This window comes from Salvelinus alpinus, chromosome 30 (genome assembly GCF_045679555.1).
Source record: "Salvelinus alpinus chromosome 30, SLU_Salpinus.1, whole genome shotgun sequence".
Lineage (NCBI taxonomy): Eukaryota > Metazoa > Chordata > Actinopteri > Salmoniformes > Salmonidae > Salvelinus > Salvelinus alpinus.
Genome location: NC_092115.1, coordinates 14,756,301 through 14,773,427, shown reverse-complemented (window position 1 = coordinate 14,773,427; position 17,127 = coordinate 14,756,301).

The window sequence follows — 17,127 nt, the reverse complement described above, 5'->3', positions numbered from 1 at the left end:
ATTCACGGTTTCTGGTTAGGGTGGATCGAGTGTATTACACCCACGAGTAGTGCAATCAATATACTGATAGAATTTAGGTAGCCTTGTTCTCAAATTTGCTTTGTTAAAATCCCCAGCTACAATAAATGCACCCTCAGGATATATGGTTTCCAGTTTACATAGAGTCCAGTGAAGTTCCTTAAGGGCCATCTTGGTGTCTGCTTGAGGGGGAATATACACAGCTGTGACCGTAACTGACGAGAATTCTCTTGGAAGGTAATATGGCTGTCATTTGATTGTGAGGAATTCTAGGTCGGGTGAGCAGAAGGACTTGAGTTCCTGTATATTGTTATGATTACACCATGAGTCTTTAATCATGAAGCATACACCCCCGCCCTTCCTCTTCCCAGAGAGGTGTTTATCTCTGTCGGCGCGATGCATGGAGAAGTCCGGTGGCTGAACCGATTCCGACAACATATCCATAGACAGCCATGTTTCCGTGAAACAGAAAATGTTACAATCTCTGATGTCTCTCTGGAAGGCAACCCTTGCTCGAATTTCATCTACCTTGTTGTCAAGAGACTGGACATTGGTGAGTAGTATTAGGAGCGGTGAGCGATGTGCACGTATACGGAGTCTGACCAGGAGGCCGCTCCGTATGCCTCTTCTGCGGCGCCGTTGTCTTGGGACGGCTTCTGAGATTAGATCCATTATCCTGGGCGGTGGTCCAAACAGAGGATCCGCTTCGGGAAAGTCGTATTACTAGTCGTAATGTTGGTAAGTTGACGTCGCTCTTATATCCACTAGCTCTTCCCGGCTGTATGTAATAATGCTTAAGATTTCCTGGGGTAACAATGTAAGAAATAATAAATAAAAAATAAAAAATACTGCAGTTTCCTAATACTGCAGTTTCCTAGGACGAAGCGAGGCGACCATCTCTGTCGGCGTCATCTTGCATCTTCACAATCCCCAAGTCCAGAACAGATTCCGGAATGCGCAGTACCACACAGAGCCATGACTACATGGAACTCTATTCCACATCAAGTAACTCATGCAAGCAGTAAAATCACATTTTAAAAAACTACAACTTATGGAACAAGCAGACTGTGAAGAGACACACACACACACCTCCATTGTAATATTGTTGTATGGTGGTGTTATACATTTTGAATTGTACATATCTAGTGGTGCTATAATTTTATGTACTGTTTTATATTACTAGGCAAGTCAGTTAAGAAGAAATTCTTATTTACAATGACGGCCTACCCCGGTCAAACCCGGAAGACGCTGGGCCAATTGTGATTCAGCCTGGATTCAAACCAGGGACTGTAGTGACGCCTTTTGCATAGAGATGCAGTGGCTTAGACCGCTGTGCCACTCGGGAGCCCAACTATTTGTGTGTGATGTAAGTGCCTTATTGTGTTTGGACCCCAGGAACAGTACTGCTGCATTAGCAACAGCTAATGGGGATCCCTAATAAATACAAATACAAAATACATACAACCTGGACAGAAGTAAGACAGAAGTACGTTTGATAGCTGGCTCAAACTGCAGGGCAGTCTTCAGGCAGAGATGTGCTACTTTTTATTGCAGTTGTTTTATATACTTCTCCAGAACAACCCCCTACATATCTTTCAATCCTCCTAGTCCTAAACCTGCCTTCCTTGCCGTGGCTGGCGGAGAAAAAGAATAACAACCATATTTAGAGCAGAGAGAGAAAGAGGATGAGATTTCTGCCGTGCCAAAGAGGCTGTCAAAACCCATTACCTAAGTGTCCTTTAACTCCCCATATGCTTTTGTTGCCTAATCAGCTTTGTATCTCTCCAAATCCCAGATTGAGATAACAAACAAATGGATCAGCCCGTCGTTCACGGCAACGCTCGCCCCTAAGTACCTCAGCACCGCACTGCTGCAGCACTGCCTGGTGGCCAGGGGAGGAAGTGCAGTCTGACATTAATTTAAAAGAAGAGGAAAGGGGGGGCTAAGTTGCTAAGTCCACTTTCCCCTCCGTCGAATGGATCCCCTTCCCTCCCTCTGGCCTACTCGTCCCATGATCCTCTTGGCTTTTTCTTTTTTTCTTCTTTACTCTCATTTTAAGGAGGATTGGAGTTTATTGCAGACAATCCACGCCGGTCGGGAAGTACAGTGGAAGGACCATGGACGGACTTCCGAGGGGAAAATCGCCTCACAATAGCACCAGGACTCTTATCAGATTTTAGTGAAGGGTTTGTGGTTTAGAGCCTGAGCCTGAGGTCTCTCAGGGGTAAACTTTGAGACAGAGGGGGGGGGGGGGGGGGGATACAGTGATTATAGAAAGGGGTTTTAGCCGATGGCGAGGACATGCTGAGAAGGCCTCTAATCGACTGGATGGCCAAAAGAGGGATATTTCGTTGTGATGCATCATGGCTCAGAATGCCGATTATCGCTTACAGAGGCAGCAGTTAGATACGTACATACTAGATTTGCACATTATTCTGAGGGACGGTACTACAGTAGAGGGTTGGTGATGAATCTGGAAGGTGTTATAACCCAGAGACCACAGGTTTAGGGCAAGTGACACAAGGAAAGCTCAGTCTGTTTTCCATTCGCATCAATGACAGACAAATTACCAATGAAGTGACAAACACACACACACAAACACCCCCTGCCTATGCTTCCCCATTCGTCCACTAATCTATATCAGACAAATTAGGCAAACAGATTGGGGAGAGAAAAGATTGACTTTGGGCAGGCTAATTAGCTCAGACTCATTAGGAGTCTTTAAGAGGCTGTGATTAGGGATGTTTGTTCACACGCTGTGCTGTGCTTAATGACTGGGCTAGATCACCAGCCAGGCTGCCCACAGGGAGAGAGGAGACGAGACACAGCCTATTGACAGTCATTAATATTTAGAATGAGGGTATATGGTGGGGGGCTGGGAGGGGATATGCACTCTAACGGAGCGCCACAACTTAAATAAGAGCAGTCGGTCGATGTAAGTGGCGAGGAAGGTTATTGGTGGGTTCAAACTCCACTTTTGGAGGTATAAAAACAGATACACGGACTGACTGCTTAAGCGCATGTTAAAGTTCTTCAACTAAAAAGTGTAAACTTAAGTAGAAAAAGACCTCAACAGCCTGCAGCACAACCTATAGATGGGTTGGTTGTTTAGCAACAAAACTGTGGCGTGCGCAACTATGGGGCAGAACAGACTGGGTTGGCATAGACTGTTGACAACATGTAAACTATATTTAGTCTCCAATGTTTATTGATAACATAAATACATTTGCACAATGAGCACTTGTTGTCTCTCAAATACATTGTTACAGTTTTTCCGTAGCTATCTAGAGGATTTTTGCCATATTAGCATAGATCTGACAACAGTCAAAACACCTCAAAACAAGACATGCTATCAAGATACAACCAGCTGAAACGAGCCACCTAGAATTCCCCACAAGGCAGCTTCTTGTCATTGTTGCTAGCTATCTGACTGTTCAGAATCACAACAACGCACGCCTTCTGGCCACATCGATGTGCTCGCATCCTTTTCGTGACATTGTCAGCCAACCCATCTATATTGTACTGTTCTCAACCTATACTGTGTTCTCAACTTCTCAACAAACTCTCCACGTACAACCACTCTCTCGCTACTCAAACACTCCCACACAGTATTACATGGATGAGGACAGTGTTCTCTGATGGTGAGTAGGACAGATAGCCAGACCATCTAGAAGTGCGTCTCTTGTCTTGTCTCCATATCTTCATATGGCTAGCTAGCTGTCCTCTGGGACTAACAGCTCGCATTGCCTCCCCCCAACGCCCCCCATACCTATATCCCAACAGTACTCCCACTCCCCACCCTGGGGCGACAAACGATCCACAATGGAGAACAGAGTTGTTGGGGAAATGGGGGCCATTTATAACTACCAGCCCCCCCCGGTTTGGCGAATTGGTGGCGGAGGTGAGACGCGAGACAGAGCAAGAGCGCCTCTCTCCTGGCTAATGTCACACAATTACCTTTAAACCACTCTGACAGGCGCTGCACAAACATGCCAACAGAGTAACATCAAATCATAACTGTCACAGGTGATCGAGTTGAGCCATCGAGTGAGCCCGCCTGTGCCTGCTCTTCTGTCTGTCACACAGATGACTCCATGGTGTGTGTGTGTGTGTGTGTGTGTGTGTGTGTGTGTGTGTGTGTGTGTGTGTGTGTGTGTGTGTGTGTGTGTGTGTGTGTGTGTGTGTGTGTGTGTGTGTGTGTGTGTGTGTGTGTGTGTGTGTGTGTGTGTGTGTGTGTGTGTGTGTGTGTGTGTGTGTGTGTGTGTGTGTGTGTGTGTGTGTGGAGGCTGAGGATGCGTGTGTGTAGAATGAGGGGGTGATTTGAATTGATAACAGAACACAAATATCATATCAACACAGCGATGTCATCACTCATGCTGCTCAGCCCTCAGTCAGAGAGATGGATCACTTCCCCTCTTCTGAAGCCTCTCTGTCTCGCTCCCTCTCTCACTCACCTCTTTTTTTGCACTCCCTCTTTCTCTCTCTCACACACACAAGGGATCGGGCATGCAAGCATGGGAAATGGAGTGGACTAATGATATTTCTGAAATGATAGCAACGAAAACTGAAAGAAGTCAACCATATTTACCGTACCACTAAACATACAAAGCATTGACCTTTTAAATTGTTGATTTTTCTCAAAAGAAAGAATTTGATAGATATACAGTAGGAAGAGAGTAGGAACTATTTTTATATGGCATCATGCTCTCGGTACAATTTGCCATTGTTTTCCTCAAGCTAAGTATTAAATTATGCTTTTAAAATCTCAGTGAAAGTGACAATGGAGAATAGAATAAAACTGTCCAGGATGGACATTTTCTTTGGCATCACCTTACATTAAACGATCACATCCACATCCAGTGCCTTCAAAAAGTTAACTCAAAGTTGCCTGGAAGCACCTGGATGATCATCAATACTTTATAAACCTGAAGAACTCGCTCCGATGGGTGTTTTTAAATAATTGATTTAAAATTCCCTGACCTGTCAATGTTTTTAATTTGCTCTTTTATGATTTTCTTATACTCTTGTGAAATCTATGTTTTTTTACTAGATTACCTGTAGTTTTTCTTGTTGTCTGTCTGTGATTGTGTAATGACTTGTTGCTGCCTATCTTGGCCAGGACGCTCTTGAAAAAGAGATTTCAAATCTCAATGAGCCCTTCCTGGTTAAATAAAGGTTAAATAAATGAAAATAAAAAGACTCTTGGAAGAATGTTCTATAGACAGATGACTCAATAGTATAACTTTTCAACGACATGGGTCCCATTATGACTGGTGAAAACCAAACACTGCATTCCACAGTGAGAACCTCATACCAACGGTCAGCATGGTGGTGGTAGTGTGATAGTTTGGGGATGCTTTGCTGCTTCAGGACCTGGACAACTTGCCTTTTAATAGAAGGAACCATGAATTCTGCTCTGTATCAGAGAATTCTACAGGAGAATGTCAGGCCATCATCCGTCTGTGAGCTGAAGCTGAAACGCTGCTGGGTCATGCAACAAGACAATGATCCAGAACACACAATAATGTCTACATGAAAATGGCTAAAAAACAACAAATTTGAAGATTTGGAATGACCTAGTCAAAGTCCACACCTAATCCCAATTGAGATGTTGTGGCAGGACTTGAAACGAGCAGTTCATGCTTGAAAACCCACAAATGTCGCTGAGTTACAGCAGTTCTGCATGCAAGAGTGGCCCAAAATTCCTCCACAGCGATGTCAGAGACTGATCAACAACTACAGGAAGCATTTGGTTGGAGTCATTGCAGCTAAAGGTGACACAAATCAAATCAAATCAAATCAAGTTTATTTTATATAGCCCTTCGTACATCAGCTGATATCTTAAAGTGCTGTACAGAAACCCAGCCTAAAACCCCAAACAGCAAGCAATGCAGGTGTAGAAGCACGGTGGCTAGGAAAAACTCCCTAGAAAGGCCAAAACCTAGGAAGAAACCTAGAGAGGAACCAGGCTATGAGGGGTGGCCAGTCCTCTTCTGGCTGTGCCGGGTGGAGATTATAACAGAACTATGCCAAGACAAGACACAACCAGTTATTGAGTGTAAGAGGGAAAATACTTTTTCACACAGGGGAACTGGGTGTTGCATAACTTTGTTTATTAAATAAATGAAATAAGTATGTAATTGTTGTGTTATTTGTTCACTCAGGTTTCCTTTATCTAATATTAGGTTTTGGTTGAAGATCTTTTTTTTTAAAGATACCATCAGTATCCAAAATATGCAAAAGTAGAGAACATTTGAACGGGGACAAATACTTTTTCACGGCACCGATACAATTTAGGCTGCATTTAGTAATCCAACAGCACAAGTAACAAATTCATATTTGAACACGTTCTTCTTGGCCATGGGCCTTCTGAAGTGCCGGCCAGAAGGAAGCCTCTCGAACTGAGGGTGTGGAGGGTGGGAGGGGTCGCTAACAACAGCCAGTGTCTTCCTTTTGGTTGCCTTGTGGGACAGACTGCTCAACTGTGCCTGTGGTCGACCAATTACTTTGCTGGCCATGTTTACTATTCTGGTCAGTTTGCTTTTGCTCCTCACGCTCTGATTGCCATACCAGACTGTCATTTTGAACGTGAGGATGCTCTCCATCAGACTGCTGTACACCCTCTCCAGAACATCTAGGCTGAACCCTAACCCCTTCAATTTCCTAATTAGAAAGAGGCGCTGGCAAATTATGATTGTTGTTATTATTTAAATACAGTCTGCAATCTTTGTAAATCTCAGCTTGTCATCAATTTGTGTCCATAGGTCTTTGAAACACTCAACCACCTCCACTGGTTGGTCATTCAGAGAGAGTGGTTGGGACATTGGCAGGTTGTTGCCATTGATGATTAGCTCCTTTGTCTTGTCCACGTTGATGTGGGGGCACTTGACCGGTCCGGGACCATTCTGGAAGGTTGTTGGCCTGTTTAAAATAGGTGTCCCCATCTGACGTAGTATCTTTAAAAAATTGTCCCACCAGAGCCATGTCATCTGCTTACTTAAAAAGGCTCACATTGTTTCCTGGATGAAGAGAGTGAAGAAGTGAAAGAGAGATTCAGTCAGGTATCTGACCCGTGCTGTGCAGCCAGAGGTTGGCCACCCAGCCGCCAGTGTGACTGCTCCTCTCTCCTCTCCCGGGCTTAGCTGTCACTGTTCTAATTGCCTGACTGTGACCCCGCCCCCCTCCATTCACCTGGCTAATTAGTCTTTCTTTAGGGCTCTCCACTTCAGTTCACTTTAATACAATTATAGCTTTATTGGCATGAAAACTGAGGGGAATTACATTGTCAAAAGTGAATTATGACTCACTCTCTATTTCTACAGGAGTTTTCCTTCAGTATTTTGGATTAGGGTAGAGGACTGGCAATCTGTTTGCTGAGAGGTCTAGAATGTGTGTTGATTGGATTACTGTACTTACTTTGCTCTCAGTTTTTTACAGTTTCTTAGTGTCTTAGTGTGGACCATAATGTGGAGTGAATGACTGGCAAAAAATACCCCTGGCATAACTAGCACAACCCCCACACACACAAGCACTCATACATAAACACTCATACTAATATGGACTGTAGCACGTCTTTCCTCCTTTCCTTCAGGTGCCAGGGAATAATTTAACCAGACGGGGGAAGTTCTTTTTTTTAGAACAGAGGATGTGAGATGTGAGAATTAGAGCAGAGATTGAAGGCATGCAAATTACATGATAATGTTATGCTAATGAGCAGGGTGAGGGAGGGGGGCAGGTGGGGGGGGGGGGGGGGGGGGGTAAAGTTTGGTTAGGGAACGGGCTGGCGAAACAGCGGGCGTATGGGCGCCGCTTGGGCGAGCAGTGAGTACCCACATTGCCATGCTGAGAGAGAGAACATTTAGCAAAGGAGACAGAGAGAGAAAAATCAAGATTGAAGGAGAGAAATAGAGAAAAAGACAAGAGAGATGGCCCCACAGGTTAATGGATGCTGATTGATTCCCAAATTACATTTCACAACTACACTCCTGGTCTTTTCTCTCACCATTCCACACACCCTCCCTCTCTGTTCCCACCTTTGGTTTGTTGTATTTGTTTCTCTTTAACTTGCACTTTGCAGTCTTTATAGTTCCTGTAGACACAAGCTTAATGAGCAGAGTAGAAATAACAGGCAGTAACTCAAATAAAATCTAATCAAATTTGATTGGTCTCTTACACATATTTGGCAGATGTTATTGCAGATGTAACGAAACACCTAACAATACAAAACAAAACACACAAATGCCCCCCAAAATGTAATGACCGAAATTAAGAAATATCAGAATGAGCAATGTCAGAGTCCGGAATATATATAAACAACAAAACAACAGGAAAATATTCAGACCCATTGACTTTTTCCACATTTTGTTACGTTACAGCCTGATTATGGGGTGTAGATTGATGAGAGAAAAAATGATTTTGTCAATTTTAGAATAAGGCTGTAATGTAACAAATTGCAGAAAAAGTCAAGGGGTCTGAAAACGTTATATTCTTCATATTACTTTTTTGCTGTAGACATCCTGGAGGGCAGGCAGTTTACCCCCAGTGATGCGTTGGGCTGATCGCAGCACCACCCTCTGGAGAGCCCTTTGACTCAGACTAGAAATCAAGTTTAACCCTGTGTGACAATATTGGCTTCCGCACAGAAGCAATCAAACTTTTTAATTACATTTTTCCTCCCAAATGAAATCAGAATTGATTTCAAACAGTTCAAATGTTCAGAGTATTTTAGGAATCAAGAAGTTACTGACTTGCACCCCTAAATTTTGTTTATTATCTCTTTGGGGAAAATGTGTCTGACAACTCGATAACCTGGCATCCCATTATGGGAAGTTACACAGTAAAAATAATCCTGTCGTTTTGGCGAAAACTAACTGGCAGCCAGTTACCTGTAAATTACTGTAAATAAAGGTACAGCCAGTTACCTGTAAATTACTGTAAATAAAGGTACAGTATGTTACCATAAATTCCAAATAAACTTTGGTTTACAGTCCATTACAGTGTACGTACTGTTAAAACCAGTTCTTGGGGGGTATTTACGGTAACATATTGTACCTTTTTTACAGTATCTTGTTGCCAGTAAATTTCCATAAAAACAACAGATTTTCTTTTACAGTGTATGGACAATCCTGTCATCCATGCACTAATGTGATAAATGGCTCTCATTTGATGAGAATGGCCTAGCAACAAAAAACAAGTCTGGCTACCAAGTGTTGGAATCTCAGCCATTCTACCTGCCTATATATGTGTTCTTGGTCTGCCTAAACCAGAGCAGAGTATTTGCCATGAAAGACAGTGTCTATGGGAGTTGGGACTTCCCATCTCTTCTTTAGTCAGACAGATTGAGCAAGACAGAGTGTGACGCTCCTGTGGAACCATGTCAGCTCATACATTCATTCTTCATTATTTTTTATCAAACACACAGAAAGTCTGTCCGTGTCTGGCAAAGCGCCAACGTCTCCACTCGATCTTCCCTGCCCTGACAGAACCAGAAAGGCCCGTTCAACCGCTGTCTCCATTTGGACTTTAAATACATTTTAAGGGACTGAATGGGGAGACCGGGTTTTTGCAATCGGGTTTTTTAGGTGGTGCGGGTGGGGTGGCAGATCTTTATTGAACAAGACTGCACATATGCGACCTCCGCGCGCCATAACGTGTGATGGAACACTTTACCTCGAGATAAGCACGGGAATGAGAAAAAAACGATATAAAAAAATTGGGCGACGCACGCAATTCAATTTTTTTAAGCAAAATATTAATGATCTTTCATTTGGTTCTCATCAGAAAGGCTGCCGGGGGAAATTGCATTCTATACTGGTGAAAGCAAGTCAAAGCGAGACTGGATAATGGGCAATAGGTGTGTAGCCTAGGAGAAGAAGCGAGAGAGGGAGGGAGAAACGACAAATACCCTGATGGGGTGGGGGTAGAGAGCAGGGGAGAGTGGCTAAGGTTGGAGTGGGGGGAGAGAGAGAAGAAAATGGAGAGATTGGAAATATAAATTTATGACATTGAAAATGACTATGACAGAGTCGGGACAGGTCCCTTTACTCTCTCTTCTCTTTGGTAGCAGTCAACCTTGCAATGAGGGCAGATCACACAGAAATAGGCTGTTGGGGGGTGCTGAGCGCCGCAGATGGGATGAAATGAGGGGAGTGGAAGAGGTATGGATGCTTAGGTGGGAGGGGGGTGAGGGAGGTAGCCTGGTAGGGGTGAAGAAGGCCATGAGCGGGTGAGATGATGTTGTCAGTGACCGATGTAAATCGCAGCACTAACAGACACAGTCGGCTGGCTGCGCGGGGCGGGGCCTGCCGCCACAGCAATGGCACTGACAAATTGAATATTTTCGGAGGACTTAATCAGAGGAAAATGGGGTTTCATCTGCACGCCTCCCAGCCGCCCGCAAAAAAATAAATGATTGCCTGTCCCTCTCGTTTTCACCCTCTCGTCCCTCTCTCTTTCTTTCTTTTCTCCCTAGCACTCTCTCTCTCTCACTGAGCACAGCTACTGAACCATGGGAAGGTTACCAAAAGGGAGTATCTGTGGCATTTTACAAAAGGAGAGGGAAACACAAGAGCACATACACACACATAGACCTTGCAGAAATATGTATTCGATGTTTATGTATTCCTATTGGTTGGTTAAATTTACAAATCAATAAGGTCATTGGTCATGCTTGCAGATTAGGGAGATCGCGACGTACCAGTCTGTATTGACATGCAAGCGGCAGGTCATGTTCTGAAATACTGTATTCTATTTAAGCAATAATACACGAGAGACCATGTGTTATGACATTTTTATTATGGTTGTGACGTGGTCACTGATTTCTGCATGTCTAATGTTAATACTAGACTCAGGTTACTGGTCCACTTGCTCTTCATCTTGTTTCATTTCTTTCATGTCCCCCTCCTCTTCTTGTTGGCACAGTTCTTCAAATGTTAGTGGATAAAACAAATCAAAAGTAACTTTAAAATCATCCATACATGACAAGTTACAGGTGCTAAGGCTAGTAGTTGTAAAAGTAGTGGTAGTGCGTTGTCTCATATATCATTGGCAGGATAGGCTCTAACAATGGGGAATTCCAAACCACCAGTTGTATAAAAATAAATGTTTTGTCATACCCGTGGTATACGGTCTGATATACCACAAGCTGTCAGCCAATCAGCATTCAGGGTTCAAACCACCCAGTTTCTAATTTCATATTTACAATGTATTTTTTAAAATCTTGATTTAACTAGGCAAGTCAGTTAAGAACAAATTCTTATTTACAATGACGGCCTAGGAACAGTGGGTTAACTGCCTTGTTCAGGGGCAGAACGGCAGATTCTTACCTTGTCAGTTTGGGGATTCGATCTAGCAACCTTTCGGTTACTAGTCCAATGCCCAACGCTCTAACCACTAGGCTACCTGCCGCCCGTATACGAGTTCACTATGTACTGTACATGTCCTGATATGTGTACTGTATATGTACGGTACCTGTTAGATATTGGGGGCATTCTGGGATGTGTTTAGTGTATGTTATTTCTGTAAGAGATGAGTTAGCTAGCATGCTCTAATTGTAACGGTCACAGTAGCTCCCTGCTAATTCAGTTATTTCCATGACAACAGACAAATCACAAATGTACAGCCATCAATATACTGTTGTCCTGCACATCTAATGTGCTTCCTTGTGTCTATCATCAGGTACTTGCATTTATTGTATTTTGTAAAATGTTTGTCATTGTTATGACGTTTGATTACAAAATCCCCAGTCTGATATGGACATGCAAGCTACAGATCTGCAGCCATCAACATACTGTTGTCCTGAACATCTAATGTGCTTCCTTGTGTCTATCGTCAGAATAAACCTAATCAACTGGGATGGCTGGCTGGACAGTCCTTTCTTTAAAAACACAACGCAAAATAGTTACGAAGTACAATCTCAGCTGTTACACTGTTGCCGTGACCTGTCTTCTTGTCTTCGCTGGACATCTGTTACATACACACCCTCGCTGATGGGCTTAGACCCAATATTATCACAGACTATACACAAATAGATAGACTCATGCCAGACTTTAGTTTAGACCACTGACCAGGGAACCCCTCTCAGGAAAATCAGGGACCCCATCATACGTTAGGGAAAAAACAATGTTTTCACATCTTGTCTTATCATCAGGTGAATGACAGGCTAATGCCAAGGAGAAGTAATCAACATCTTAAAATTAATAGATTTGGTAGATCGTTTTTCATTATTTTGACCACCCCACATTATAATTGGAAGAGGGCGAGGTCAGGTTTACCGTTGAAGCTGCTTCACTCAAATCTGCCTCACGCCCCACCTCTCCAGAGTTTAGTTAGCTTCTTAGCTAGCTGTGAAAGCATTAGTTTTATTAGCCTTAGCCTATTTAGCTCAAACCAGCTAATCTGCTACTGCCGCAATGGATATAAAAATTTGGCTTCGCCAAATTACCCAAATAAAGCCAAAAGGAGAAGGATGGAAAACCACTGAGTCCGCCGCAAAGCCCAGCATCGATGATGCTGCCGAGCTCCTGCTAACTCCGCATGCAGAGCCTATTCAACCTTCCACGAGCCCCCGCCAGGATAATGGCTCCACAGCCCCCTCCACCTCTGTTCCTGACAATCTTGGAACAGAGGAGCCAGCCCAGGTTAGCCTAGAATGATAGCCTAGCTGCAGATTTTCTGTCCAAAAACGTTCATGTAATAGCAACTGATTCATAGGAAGAGAGTTGGTTTTATAATCGGTTACTGCAGATGCAGCATTTTGTTTCCCATGTCGAAAGTTCTGTGTTGGCTCCAGTGCTAATGCAGGCAAGGCGTTCACCCAAGTTGGGTATTCTAACAGGAAGCTTGCTATTGATAGTATCAAAGGATTGGCTAGGCACGCATCAAGCAAACAGCATTTGAAATGCACTTAACTGTGGAAAGAAAAACAAGTTTGAAGTGCTATGGGAACATCGGTGTCAACACTTGCTAATGATGGGCAGCTGGCGAGAAATCACATGTATTTGTCAGCGATTGTGGACATCACTGAGTTCCTTGTTTCAAACCAGTAACCACTGAGGGGGACATTGGATGAGATGAAGTCAGGAGGGCAGGGGGACAGTAGACTTTCTCTGTCTATGATGGAATATACTCTCCGGTGTTTAGCCCCAATACAATGCCACACACACATCACACAATATTCAAAATGAAATCACAGGGCTCATGAGTGTGGCGTCCACAGCTATATGCGAGAACTCAATTTCCACTTTGGCAAACGTGTTCAGTCAGCACAGAAGAAGCATGCTACACCCGAGGAAAGTTCAACTAATCCAACTGGCATTCGAGGGGCATTTTACAAGAAGATTTCCGGGAGAATGAAATGATTGATTACTCAGGCAGTTTCACAGAGAATCAAGGAGGCTGCAACTCTTCTAAAGAAGTTAAGAAACAATCTAGCTGGTTGCTTTTTATAAAAATTCAATATAATTCCAATTCAAGGGCTCCCGAGTGGCACAGCGGTCTAAGGCACTGCATCTCAGTGCTTGAGGTGTCACTACAGTCACCCTGGTTCAAATCATAACCGGCTGTGATTGGGAGTCCAATAGGGTGCCGCACAATTGGCCCAGTGTCGTACGGGTTTGGTTGGTGTAGGCTGTCATTGTAAATAAGAATTTGTTCTTAACTGACTTGCCTAGTTAAATAAAAGAACCCTAACGATGCCACTGGGTATAGCTACATATCGGTATGTTTCATCGTAGAAAAATATGATTGTCTTGGTAGCCTATTGGTTGTAAATGTACGTATTGGAAACGTGTTTATGTTAGGCAGCATTGCTCAATTGATTACGTGGGTTCTGATCCACAGAAGAGTATTATGCCTCGCCTCCCGAGTGGCGCAGTGGTCTACGGCACTGCATCACAGTTGCTAGCTGTGCCACTAGAGATCCTGATTCGAGTCCAGTTTCTGTCACAACCGGCCGCGACCAGGAGTCCCATGGGGTGGTGCACAATTGGCCCAGCATCGTCCAGGGGAGGGTTTGGCTGGAAAGCATGTCCTTGTCCCATCACGCTATAGCGACTCCTGTGGCGGGCTGGGCGCATATACGCTGACACTGTCGCCAGGTGTACGCTATTTCCCCAGACACATTAGTGTGGCTGGTTAAGCAGGTATTGTGTCAAGAAGCAGTGGGGCTTGGTTGGGTCGTGTTCCAGAGAACGCATGACTCTTGACCTTTGCCTCTACCGAATCTGTATGGGAGTTGCAGCGATGAGACAAGACTGTAACTACCAATTGGGGAGAAAAAGTGGTAAAAGGAAGAAAAAAAAGAAGTGTATTATGTCACATCACAACGTGTTGCTGTACTCATGAGCTGCATGGTTTTCTATGTTTGAAGCATTTGTTTGGATTTATTTATTTGAAGCATTTATTTGTTTGGCAAGACAGCTGTGCATGGCTGCATCTCACTGTAGTCTGTTTTGGTTTTGCTGTTTTGGTTATTTGGGTCTCCATTCGCCTTTCGTTTACTGAGTTCGTTTACTGTTAATGTAATTAGTCTAAATATAGATTGTGTCATGCCTTTATCAATCTGATATTTTGTTTATAATGCCTAACTGGTATCGCTGTTTTGTTCTGTTTGCATTCGCAGTTGAGTTGGTATTCTAAGCCAAACTGCAATTCAGTATTTTTTGTTTGCGTGCAACTCAATATTATTAGCAAGGTGTTCCTAATGTTTGGTATACTGAATGTACAGTCTGTGATTTAGGGGCATGGAGAATTAACTGCATTTTTTTTATTTTACTGTACTTTACATGATGATTTAGGAGTAACCTTATTTGATAGATACCAGAACTATTCTGGAATAGTGATGAAGAAAAAATTGAAAGGCTATTCAGAAAATAAGTGCTCCTGGTTGCAAAGTTTATTTCCAAAGCTTGGAACACGCAACAAAGTTGTTTTGTGTTTCAATTGTTTTCATTTCAGTAAGAATGCAAATATGTACGTAGTACAGTACCAGTCAAAAGTTTGGACACACTTACTCATTATTTTTACTATTTTCTACATTGTAGAATAATAGTGAAGCATCAAAACTATGAAATAACACTTATGGAATCATTTAGCAACCAAAAAAGTGATAAACAAATGAAAATAAATGTTGAGATTCTTCAACGTAGCCACCCTTTGCCTTGATGACAGCTTTGCACACTCTTGGCATTCTCTCAACCAGCTTCACCTCGAATGCATTTGACTGGTACTGTATGTAGGTATATACTGTATCTATCTATGTATGTACATGTCTGCTTATATAAGTATGATCATTTTATTTCGATACCGCAAATACAGTGTCTTATAAGGGGGCTGGGCATCATGAAAATGCAAATTTATCAATCAATAATGCAGTATAGCCTATGTATATTTCAGTGAAGTACATATACTTATGTATTGTATTACCAACCTCACACATAAAAACACACACACCAGCCCAGATTCACAAAACACTTATTTTATAAAAAAAGAAAAGAAAGACATTTCTTCTTAAGGTTTTGTGCAGTGGTCTAAGCCACTGCATCGCAGTGCTAGCTGTGCCACTAGAGATCCTGGTTCGAGTCCAGGCGCTGTCGCAGCCGTCCGCGACCGGGCGACCCATGGGGCGACGCAAAATTGGCCCTGCGTCTTCCGGGTTAGGGAAGGGTTTGGCCGGCAGAGATGTTCTTGTCCCATCGCGCAGTAGCGACTCCTGTGGCAGGCCGGATGCAATGCACGCTGACACGGTCGCCAGGTGCACGGTGTTTCCTCCGACACATTGGTGCAGCTGGCTTCCGGGTTAAGCGGGCGCTGTGTCAAGAAGCAGTGCGGCTTGGCTGAGTTGTGTTTCGGAGGACGCACGGCTCTCGACCTTCACCTCTCCCGAGTCCGTACGGGAGTTGCAGCGATGGGACAAGACTGTAACTACCAATTGGATACCATGAAATTCGGGAGAAAAACGAGTAAAAAATATATAAAATATATATAAGGTTTGTGAATTTGGGCCCAGGTCTCCCAGGTGACCATCGAGTGCTGGATAAACACTAATAAATCTTCCTTCTCACCGCAGCAATCAGTCATCTATCAGCACTGCACTGGGAGTGGGGAGTGTGTGTATGTGTGTGTTGGGTGGATATCGGTGTTTGGTGTAATGAATGATATGTGCGGCATAAAAGGTTTGGTATGCTGCTGAAGGGTTGTGTGGAGAAGGGTTTGTGTATTTTGGTGCGGGGTGGGTGTGTTTAGATGGTGTATGTGGTGTTGCGAGCGAATGCGGTGTTGCAAGCGAATGCTAACAACAACACCGACCGAGCTAGTAGCTCATGCTCAAGATTATGGTGAACATTCCCGTACAAAAATAACATTCTAAACAAGCAGAATTTGAGTCCATGCATACATTAAGATGACAAGGAACATATTACCTTAGTTTTTTGTGGATATAGAGCGATATTTACACACTTCTAATCACAAAATTAGCAGAGAAGAAAAATACAGCTTACCTTGTTCAGGTAGGTCGGAACATAGAACATTTATAATGGCTGATGCAACAGGTTCAGAGGAAAAGGACCGAACCATTCTACAGTTCTCGATTGTAAAACTCCGATGAGAGATACTGAGGGATTTGCATCGGTTGTACAAAAGGTACACCAACTTAATCATAGTTAAAGATGAATGGTAAATTAAGCAATACCACAGTAGAACATTAATTCAGAAATTAAATAACCCCAAAAGTGACCTGATTGAACCAGTCCACTCAAAATAAGTGTGAAGAGTCAAAGTAGCATACCTCTGCTATATCAAAATAAAATATCTCATAACCCAACAAAAATGACCTTGCAAACCAGTTACCTGTAGTTTTCTATATTGCCTTGATACACAATTTAGCGTAGCTGTAATAGATGTGTTAGCATATAGCTGTTCCATCCATAGACCCACATGAGCAGAGAGGGCTTCACAGCTTTGATGACATTATCTATTTATTCCATGATGAATGTAGCAATCTCCCCCTGTTGCCCTGTCTGCCTAATTTGTTATGATGTGACACAGTGGAGGCTGTTGATGGTAGGTCCAGCAGCTAAGTGGGATGAGAACTCCAAAAAGACCACGAGGCTG